At 39.0% G+C, this 11,759-nt stretch overlaps 1 pseudogene; it reads left to right on the plus strand.

The window, feature by feature from the left end:
* Positions 1-832: 832 nt before the first annotated feature.
* Positions 833-1,657, plus strand: LOC116642840 (annotated as a pseudogene).
* The last annotated feature ends 10,102 nt before the right edge of the window (positions 1,658-11,759 follow it).

An 11,759-nucleotide genomic window follows, 5' to 3' on the forward strand; every position in this document is an offset into this window, starting at 1 on the left:
GGTCCTGAGACCGAGCCCCGCGTCAGGCTCCCTGCTCAGTGGGGAACCTGCTTCTCCCTCTCCCTCTGCCTGCAGCTCCCCCTACTTGTACGCTCTCTCTGACAAATAAAATCTTAAAAAAAAAAAAAAAGTCGGACCCTTAACCAACTGAGCCACCCAGGCACCCCTGGTGAACTATTTTATTTTTATTTTTATTTTTTTTTAAGATTTTATTTATTTATTTGAGAGAGAGCATGAGAGGGAGGAGGGTGAGAGGGAGAAGGAGACTCCCTGCTGAGCAGGGAACCCGATGTGGGACTCCATCCCAGGACTCCAGGATCATGACCTGAGCTGAAGGCAGTCGCTTAACCAATTGAACCACCCACGCGCCCCTGGTGAACTATTTTAAAGTAAATTATACTCAATATAACGTTTGGTTGTAACTTAAGTAAATGGCTATAGATGTACCAAGATGGAATATTTCCTCTTAGGTTGATAAGAACTGTAATAATAAGACTTAAGTCTTTAAGAACAATATCATAAAATAGTATTTCCCAAAATGGTTTCCACGGAATAGGAGGGTGTTAATAGATATTAGGTGAAAAAAAAGATTTCCCTGACTAAACAAAATTAGAGGTTTCTTTACGCTCGTGTGCATTCATGGGAGTTTCCTAAACATATTCAACTAGGGATCAGCCCTCCCTTGTCAAGCATTTTTCAGAACTAGTGATATGCTCATAGACTAAAGATTGGTAAGCTTTTTCTGTAAAGTATCAGACAGTAAGCCTTTCAGGTCTATGGGGGTACATACAATCTCTGGCTGCCAAACACAGTATGTAAATGAATGGGTGTGACTGTTTTTGTAAATAAACACCTGTTTCTGTAAGTAAGAGAATAATAACAGTGTTACTCGTTTTAACACTGAGTGACATCATTAGGATATCTTGGGAACCTGGGCAAGACCAGAGAATAAAGGAGGAGAAAGGAGAGAGGACAGAACATAGGGAGAAGGAATGTCTCATTCCTCTATGGCAGGTTTCACTAAGATGTGGCAAGTGATTCTCAAAACCAACTATATCCACTAGAGGGCACCAGGGATGCAATTTTACATGGGTGCCATGCTTACCATTTGCCTTTAAAATGTGGAAATTAGCATTTGATGAGGTAGCACTTAGTGGAGTTTGGCTTAGCATTTTTCTTCTGCTACAGAGAATTAGAATCAGGCAAGTTAATGAAATTTACCAACCTAACATATTAACAATATTAACCCAGGAAATAGTTCATAATTAAAACAATTATTGGCAGATCATCCAGTAGTGGCGGCCAGGAAGGAAACGAGGGCACCGCGGCACGACGCCATGACTTTCTTTGATGTGCAGAAAAGGCTGGGCCTTAACTTAGATCATCGGATGACAATCCAAAGTGCTGAGCAGCCTCACAAGATTCCAGGTCGATGCCATGCTTTTGAAAAAGAATGGATAGAATGTGCGCATGGAATCGGTGGTACCTGTGCAGAGAAAGAGTGCAAGATAGAATTTGATGATTTCGTAGAATGCCTGCTTCAGGAGAAAATGATGAAACGTCTGAGTGACATCAGGAGGCAATGAGATAAACTAATAAAGAAGGGAAGTACACACCTCCACCTCACCACTTGGGCAAGGAGGATCCTAGGCCCTGAGCAGAGCTACTGCTGATGGCTGGAGGCTGATTTTCATGTTCTCTCTTCTCCACTGGAAAGTTCATTTACTGAAAACCTCTTTGTGAAAGTGTCTAAAAATAAAAGATTGCTCTATCCTTAAAAAAAAAAAAGATTATGGACTTTTTAGTAGCCTTTACATCATCCAGAGAATCAGGATGGATGGATTTTCTTGAAACTTTTAATATCTTTTTTTTTATTGGGTGGGCGGGGGGGGGCGGGGTGCAAAGGGAGAGAAAGATTTTTTTTTAAAGATTTTATATTTATTTATTTGACAGAGACAGCGAGAGAGGGAACACAAGCAGGGGGCAGTGGGAGAGGGAGAAGCAGGCTTCCTGCGGAGCAGGGAGCCCGATGCGGGGCTTGATCCATCCCAGGACCCTGAGAGCATGACCTGAGCCGAAGGCAGACACTTAACGACTGAGCTGCCCAGGCGTCCTGGAGAGAAAAATTCTTAAGCAGGCTCGACAGGGGGCTTGATCTTATGACCCTGAGATCATGACCTGAGCCAAAATCAAGAGTCTGATGCTTAACCAACTGAGCCACCCAGGCACCCGAGGTTTTATTTTTTTTATTTTTTTATTTATTTGAGAAAGAGAGCACAAGCAAAGGAGGGGCAGAAAGAGAAGCAGACTCGTGGGGCTTGATCCCAGGACCCCGGGATCGTGACCTGAGCCGAGGGCAGATACTTAACTGACTAAGCCACCCAGGCACCTGAAGCTTTTAATATCTTAAGACCCTGTAAAGTTTTACTGATCAGAAAGTCATTTTAATTTGCCATAGTGCAATCTAAAATGGAGGCTAAAATGGGAAATTGTTAAACCAACAAAACCTCTGATAAAAGATGAGGGTAAGAAGAACTCCTCAATCTGGGGGTGCCTGGCTGAGACTTGATTTCCAGGTTGTGAGTTCAAGCCCCACATTGGATGTAGAAATTACTTAAAATCTTTTTTTAAAAAAAGAATTCTTCCAACCCCACTTGTTGGCTGTGGACAAATCTCTTAACCTTTTTACTTCTATATGTATATGGAAGATTTTATTTATTTATCTGACAGAGAGCACAATCAGAGGGATCAGCAGGCAGAGGCAGAGGGAGAAGTAGGCTCCTGCTGAGTAGAGAGCCCGATGTGGGGCTCGATCCCAGGATCTGAGCCTCATGACCTGAGCCACAGCCGCTCAGCCACAAGACTGAGCCCCCAGGTGTCCCTCTTTACTTCCTTATAATGCAGGATTCTTTTATGGTATATATTAAGTGAGAAAATGGGTTTTAAATGGGACATAGTTGGTGTCCAATACATATTGGCTAAATCATACATGGGTAGGCTCTATGTTTGGGTTTTCAAAGTACCTGCAGAATTCCTCCTAGTGAGATATATTAGGGCAAGATGACTGAAGCCAGAAGGGACCCCAGGCTGCTGGGGAGAATAGGAAAACTTACCAGCTTGATTCAGTCATTTGGACAGCTTTCAGAAGTATCTCACAGTTACCTAAAAGTCAAAATCTGGCACTCGTTAGAAGTTGGCATAAATAATCTTAAAATTTTTTTAAAGCAGAAGTTGCAGTACTATAAACTAAAATCTTGATTTCAAGATCAATGCCAGGATTGAGGTATCAAGTGTACTACTTGAATACTTACATATTTAAAAGGAGATTATAATATTTTGTAAGCAGTAAAGTAAGGGTCTATAATTTGGGGCTTTTGAATTTCCTTGTGGATAATAGGCTAGAACCTCTGCAAACAAGACTGCCTTGGAAGATCTACTGTGAATGGCTCCCCTATCAGACTACCTGGGTTTGAATCCATAGCTTTAGTCCTTACCGAACATGAGACCTTGGAGAAGTAAAGTAACTGAACTAGCCATGTTTGTTTTCTCATCGGTAGAGTGTGGCAACCACAGTTCTCATCTCACTGGGTCATTGTGAAGATCAAATGACTTAAGTCCATAAATGTCTTAGTTCAGTGACTGACAGGTAGTAATTAATAAATGTTTTTAAATATGATTTACTTAAATTCCCTTTGAGAATGCCCTTTCATAAGGCTCTCTAACAGATGCAGTTTGAAATGGCTATATAAACCATAAACCCATAATCTATCTATAGCAACCATTACACTATTTTAAGTTTCCAATTTTGTTCAAGATTATAGGCTTTATTTTGATTGCAGGCTTGGGCCTCATGCACATTAACTATGAGATTTGCTTCCTTCATATCATCTCCTAATACCTATAGCAGTGCAGGATGCACCATAAAAATGCTTTTGAATTGAAGAATTGATTAAATTACCTTTTGGCTATTATACAACCTGAGTGAATTTCATGATTAGCAGTGCCAATATACAACAACTCTTCAATGGCTTTAATATAACATGTATGGAATGCTTTGTAAATAATACTAATCATAATCCTGGCATTTAGTTTACTAAAAATAAGCTTTCAAAACTGAGTTCATATAATTGCATGCAACCGGGCCTTTTACCCATGACCAAAAGTTTAAGGGATTTAGGAAAGTGGAAACATTGGATTTGATTCTGTATTGTGCTTTCTTGCCAACATTGTCATTAGAAGTGATTGCAAGTATAGAAGTTATAATGTGTCATTTATCCAACAAATACTAATAGATAGAATTCTAAATATTAATTCTCTGGCACTATTCTAAGGGCTAGAAACACTATCCTGGGCATTGGTTGCAGGGATATCTAATGTTAACTTAAGAGATTAATTTTTAGCTTAGCAGAGATAGCAGTCTTTAGACAACAACTGTATGAATGCTGCATTTGTGAAGAACCAGAATTTCATTTTGAAAGATGCAGGAAAATGTTTTGCTACATACATTTACTAGACCAAGCAGTGAGATCTTTTGTTCACATTTTTCTGGTTATTACATTTAAATTTTTTTGTTCACTTTACTTACATACTGTAAAATTAATTGCTTTTTGTGTATACTTTTTAGTTTTGACAAACATACGTAGTCCTGTGACTACCACCAGTCCAGACACACAGCAGTGCCACCACCTCCCCGAATTCCCACCTGCTGCCCCTTTACTTCAGTTTGCCGGGGCTGCCGTGACAAGGTACCACAAACTGGCTGGATCACACAACAGACATTTATCGTCACAGTTTTGGAGGCTGGAAGTTCAAGATCAAGGTGTTGGCAGCGCTGGTTTCCTCTGTGAGTGAGAATCTGTTCCATGCTTCTCCCCTGGCTTCTGGCGATTTGTTGGCAATCTTTGATTGTCCCTTGGTGTGTAGAAGCATCACCCTGTCTCTGTGGTGTTCATCACCCTCGTCTTCCCGTGGTGTTCTCTCTGTGTGCACGGCTGTGTCCCAGTTTCCCCTTTTTATAAGGACACCAGTCGTTGGGATTGGGGGCCCACCTTACTCCAGTATGACCTCATCTTAGCTAATGACAACAGCAATGACCCTATTTAGTCACATTCTGAGGTACTGAGGGGTCAGGACTTCAACACTGAATTTTGGGGACACAATTCAACCTGTAACAGTGGTCAACCGCTCCCCTAACCCTCAGCCTCTGGCTGCCACAGACCTGTTCTGTATTTTAAGTGTTCCTTTTCCAGAATGTCATATAAATAGAATTATACAGTATATATACCCTTGTCTCTGGCTTCTTTCGCTTAGCATACTGCATTTGAGATCCATACACATTGTGTTTTTGGTTTGTTTTTTTAAAGATTTTATTTATTTATTTGACACACAGAGAGAGAACAAGCGGAGAGAACGGCAGGCAGAGGGAGAAACAGGCTCCCCGCTGATGTGGGGCTCGATCCCAAGACCCTGGGATCATGACCTGAGCTGAAGGCAGACACTTAACCTACTGAGCCACCCAGGCGCCCCCATACACATTGTTTTATGTATGTATCAGTAGTTTCTTTTTGTTGTTGAGGAGTATTTCAGGAGGTACCAAGTTTGTTTATCCATTCACCAGTTGAAGGACATTTGAATGACTACCAGTTTTTGGAGATCATAAATGAACTTGTTATAAACACTCACATTCATGTTTTTATGTGAAAACAGTTTTGATTTCTTTTTGGTGAATTCCTAGGAGTGGGGTTACTGTGTCATGAATGTGCAGGTAGTGTATGTTTAACTTAGTAAGAAACTCAAATTATTTTCTAAAGTGGCTGTACCAGTTTACATTCTCACCAGCAATGAATGAGAGTTCTTATTGCTCTTCATCCTTGCTAGCAACTAGTATTGTCAGGTTTTTATTAATCTTTAAAAACCCAGTTTTTTAATTAATGTTTAAAAATTCCAGTATAGTTCACATACTGTATTATATTAGTTTTGGGTGTACAATATAGTGATTCAGTACTTCCATACATCACCCAGTGCTCATCACAAGTTCACTCCTTAGTCCCCATCTCCTATTTAACCCACCCCCCCACCCACTGTCCCTCTGGTAACCAGCAGTTTGTTCTCTATAATTAAGAGTCTGTTTCTTGGTTTGCCTCTCTCTCTTTTTTTCCCCTTTTCTCATTTGTTTTGTTTCTTAAATTGCACATATGAGTAAAATCATATGGTATTTGTCTTTCTCTGACTTGACATATTTCATTTAGCAGAATACTCTTTAGTTCCATCCATGTTGTTGCAAATGGCAAGATTTCATTCATTTTTATGGCTAATATTCCATTGTGTATGTACACCCACATCTTTTTTTATCCATTCATCAGTTGATGGACACTTGGGCTGTTATAAGTGTACTCTTAATCTCCTTCACATATTTCACCCATCCCCCCACCTACTTCCCCTCTGGTAATCATCAGCTTGTTCTCAATAGGTAAGGGTCTGTTTCTTGGTTTGTCTCTCTCTCCTCTTTTTTTTTCCTTTGCTCATTTGTTTTGTTTCTTAAATTCCACATATAAGTGAAATCATTTGGTATTTGTTTTTCTCTGGCCTATTTTACTTAACATTACACTCTCTAGTTCCATCCGTGTTGTTGCAAATGGCAAGATTCTTTATAGATTTTGGATACTAGCCCTTTATCTGATAAGACATTTGCAAATATCTTATCCCATTCTGTCAATTGTCTTTTGGTTTTGTCGGCTGTTTTCCTTTGCTGTGCAAAAGTTTTTATCTTGATGAAGTCCCAATAGTTCATGTTTGCCTTTGTTTCCCTTGCCTTTGAAGTTATGTCTAGCAAGAAGTTGCTGTGGGTGAGGTCGAAGAGGTTGCTGCCTGTGTTCTCCTCTAGGATTTTGATGGATTCCTCACATTTAGGTCTTTCATCCATTTTGAGTCTATTTTTGTGTATGGTGTAAGAAAATGATCCAGTTTCATTCTAATGCATGCTGTCCAATTTTCCGAATATGATTTGTTGAAGAGACTGTCTTTTTTTCATTGGATATTCTTAACTGCTTTGTCGAAAATGAGTTGACCATAATGTTGAAGGTCCATTTCTGGGTTCTTTATTCTGATCCATTGATCTATGTGTCTGTTTTTGTGCCAATATCATACTGTCTTGATGATTACAGCTTTGTAATAGAGCTTGAAGTCTGGAATTGTGATGCCACCAGCTTTGCTTTTCTTTTTCAACATTCCCCTGGTTATTCGGGGTCTTTTCTTGTTCCATACAAATTTTAGGATTATTTGTTTCAGCTCTGTGAAAAGAAGTTGATGGTATTTTGATAGAGATTGCATTGAATATGTAGATTGCACCTGACTTGGATTGAACCTGTGTGGCTAGATCCCCTAAACCAATATTTATTGGGCTTACAAAATATGTATGAACATGCTGGCTTATAAATATTTGCTTAATAAGTGTTAAAATATGTGCTCCAAGGTTGCTTTCATTAAAACCTACTAGAAAAGTTGTGTCAAAGAGCTGACCCTCACCTGCCTCTAACCCTTTGAGGGCAATTGTTATCTATTAAACCTACCCAAGACATTTGTTCAAAATGAGCCTCACTTGTCATCACCTAAAGGGATAATAAACAGTAAACTGTAAACTTAAAAAAAAAAAAAAAAAAGACATTTGTTCTTCCAATCTATGAGCATGGAATGTTTTTCCATTTCTTTGTGTCTTCCTCAATTTCTTTTATGAGTATTTTATAGTTTTCTGAGTACAGACCGTTTGCCTCTTTGGTTAGGTTTATTCCTAGGTATCTATGGTTTTGGGTGCAATTGTAAATGGGATCAATTCCTTAATTTCTCTTTCTTCTGTCTCGTTAGTGTGTAGAAATGCAACTGTTTTCTCTGCATTGATTTTATACCCTGCCACTTTGCTGAATTATTGTATGAGTTCTGGTAATTTGGGGGTGGAATGTTTTGGGTTTTCCACATCAAGTATCATGTCATCTGCAAAGAGAGAGAGTTTGACTACTTCTTTGCTGATTTGAATGCCTTTTATTTCTTTTTGTTGTCTGATTGCTGAGGCTAGGACTTCTAGTACTAGGTTGAATAGCAGTGGTGATAGTGGACATCCCTGCCGTGTTCCTGACCTTCGGGAAAAGCTCTCAGTTTTTCCCCATTGAGAATGATATTCACTGTGGGCTTTTCATATATGGCTTTTATGATATTGAGGTATGTACCCTCTATCTTACACTGTGGAGAGTTTTAATCAAGAAAGGATGCTGTACTTTGTCAAATGCTTTTTCTGCATCTATTGAGAGGATCATGTGGTTCTTGTCCTTTCTTTTATTAATGTATTGTATCACATTGATTGATTTATGGATGTTGAACCACCCTTGCAGCCCAGGGATAAATCCCACTTGGTCGTGGTGAATAATCCTTTTAATGTACTGTTGAATCCTATTGGCTGGTATCTTGGTGAGGATTTTTGCACCATGTTCACCAGGGATATTGGTCTGTAATTCTCTTTTTTGGTGGGGTCTTTGTCTGGTTTTGGGATCAAGATAATTCTGGCCTCATAGAGTTTGGAAGTTTTCCTTCCATTTCTATTTTTTGAAATAGCTTCAGAAGAATAGATATTAATTCTTCTTTAAATGTTTGGTAGAATTCCCCTGGGAAGCCATCCAGCCCTGGACTCTTGTTTATTGGGAGATTTTTGATTACTGCTTCAGTTTCCTTGCTGGGTATGGGTCTGTTCAGGTTTTCTATTTCTTCTTGGTTCAGTTTTGGTAGTTTATACATCTCTAGGAATGCATCCATTTCTTCCAGATTGCCTAATTTGTTGGCATATAGTTTCTCATAATACGTTCTTATAATTGTTTGTATTTCTTTGGTGTTGGTTGTGATCTCTCCTCTTTCATTCATGATTTTATTTATTTGGGTCCTTTCTCTTTTCTTTTTGTAAGTCTGGCCAGGGGTTTATCAATCTTACTAATTCTTTCAACGAACCAGCTCCTAGTTTCGTTGATCTGTTCTGCTGTTCTTTTGGTTTCTATTTCATTGATTTCTGCTCCAGTCTTTATTAATTCTCTTCTCCTGCTGGGTTTAGGCTTTATTTGCTGTTCTTTCTCCAGCTCCTTTAGGTGTAGGGTTAGGTTGTGTATTTGAGACCTTTCTTGTTTCTTGAGAAAGGCTTGTATTGCTATATACTTCCTTCTTAGGACCACCTTTGCTGCACCCCAAATGTTTTGAACAGTTGTGTTTTCATGTTCATTTGTTTCCATGAATTTTAAAAATTTTTCTTTAATTTCCTGGTTGACCCATTCATTCTTTAGTAGGATGCTCTTTAGCTTCCATGTATTTGAGTTCTTTCCAAATTTCCTCTTGTGATTGAGTTTCAGTTTCAAAGCACTGTGGTCTGAAAATACGCAGGGAATGATCCCAGTCTTTTTGTACGGTTGAGACCTGATTTGTGACCCAGGATGTGATCTTTCTGGGGAATGTTCCATGTGCACTCAAGAAGAATGTGTATTCTTGGGCGCCTGGGTGGCTCAGTTGTTTAAGCGACTGCCTTCGGTTCAGGTCATGATCCTCGAGTCCCGGGATCGAGTCCCGCATCGGGCTCCCTGCTCAGCGGGGAGTCTGCTTCTCCCTCTGACTCTCCCCCGTCTCGTGCTCTCTATCATTATCTCTCTCAATAAATAAATAACAATCTTTAAAAAAAAAAAAAGAATGTGTATTCTGTTGCTTTAGGATGGAATGTTCTGAATATATCTCTGAAGTTGATCTGGCCCAGTGTGTCATTCAAAGCCCTTGTTTCCTTGTTGATTGTCTGCTTAGATGATCTGTCCATTGCAGTGAGTGGGTTGTTTCGTTATTAATTGTTTCATTTAATTGGCTGCTCCCATGTTAGGGGCATAAATATTTGTAATTCTTAGATCTTCTTGTTGGATAGACCCTTTAATATAGTGTCCTTCCTCATCTCTTATTACAGTCTTTGGTTTAATATCTAATTTGTCTGATATAAGGATTGCCACACCAGCTTTCTTTTGATGTTCATTAGCATGGTAATGGTTTTCCACCCCCTCACTTTAAATCTGGAGGTGTCATTGGGTCTAAAAGAGTCTCTTGCAGACAGCATATCAATGGGTCTTGCTTTTTTATCTGATCTGATACCCTGTATCTTTTGATTGGGGCATTTAGTCCATTTACATTCAGAGTCACTATTGAAAGATATGAATTTAGTGCCATTGTATTACCTGTAAAATCACTGTTTCTGTATATTGTCTCTGTTCCTTTCTGGTCTATGTTACTTTTGGGGCTCTCTCTTTGCTTAAAGGATTCCTTTTAATATTTCTTGTAGGGCTGGTTTAGTGATCACAAATTCTTTTAGTTTCTTTCTGTCCTGGAAGGTTTTATCTCTCCTTCTATTTTCAATGACAGCCTAGCTGGATAAAGTATTCTTGGCTGCATATTTTTCTCTTTTAGTACCCTGAATGTATCATGCCAGTCTGGCCTGCCAGGTCTCTGTGGATAGGTCTCCTGCCAATCTAATGTTTCTACTGTTGTAGGTTACAGACCTCTTGTCCCAACCTGCTTTCAGGATTTTCTCTTTGTCTCTGAGATTTGCAAGTTTCACTATTATATGTTGGGCTGTTGATCTATTTTTATTTATTTTGAGGGGGGTTCTGTGTGCCTCCTGGACTTGAATGCCTGTTTCCTTCTCCAGATTAGGGAACTTCTCTGCCATAATTTGTTCCAATATACCTTTTGCCCCTTCTATCTTTCCTCTTCTAGGATCCTAATTATTCTGATATTGTTTTACTTTATGGTATCACTTATCTCTCAGATTCTCCCCTCATGATCCAGTAGTTGTTTATCTCTCTTTTTCTCAGATTATTCTCCATCATTTTGTCTTCTATATTACTAATTCTCTCTTCTGTCTCATTTATCCTAGCAATTAGAGCCCCCATTTTTTATTGCATCTCATTAATAGCCTTTTTGATTTTGACTTGATTAGATTTTAGTCCTTTTATTTGATTAGATTTTAGTTCTTTTATTTCTCCAGTAAGGGACTCTCTAGTGTCTTCTATGCTTTTTTCTTTTTTTTCAAAGATTTTATTTATTTGACAGAGAAAGACACAGCGAGAGAGGGAACACAAGCAGGGGGAGTGGGAGAGGCAGAAGCAGGCTTCCCGCTGAGCAGAGAGCCCAATGCAGGGCTCGATCCCAGGACCCTGGGACCATGACCTGAGCCGAAGGCAGACGCTTAACGACTGAGCCACCCAGGCGCCCCTTCTACGCTTTTTTCAAGCCCAGCTAGTATCTTCATAATTATTATTCTGAACTTTAGTTCCGACATCTTACTTATATCCACACTGATTAGGTCTCTGGCAGTCATTACTGCCTCTTGTTCTCTTTTTTGAGGTGAGTTTTTCTGTCTTGTCATTCTATCCAGAGAAGAATAGATAAACAAGAGAGCAAAACACTAAAATGGCAACAACAACCCCAGAGAAATATACACTAAACAAATCAGAAGAGACCTGAAACCAAAAAACAAAAAAATTTTTTAAAAATTAATTTTAAAAAAAAAAAAAAAAAGAGAGAGAATATAATCAGACAGGTGAACAGAACAGAGCAATACACTGGATCCTGTGTGTATTTTGTTCTGTTTGTTAGAAAACTAGATCCCAGAATTGTAAAGAAAGAAAAACTTATATATGTACAAAAATAAAATTAAATACAATGAAAGGACAGCACCTAACTGTAAAAATGAAAAT

This window comes from Phoca vitulina, unplaced genomic scaffold (assembly GCF_004348235.1).
Source record: "Phoca vitulina isolate PV1807 unplaced genomic scaffold, GSC_HSeal_1.0 scaffold24, whole genome shotgun sequence".
NCBI lineage: Eukaryota > Metazoa > Chordata > Mammalia > Carnivora > Phocidae > Phoca > Phoca vitulina.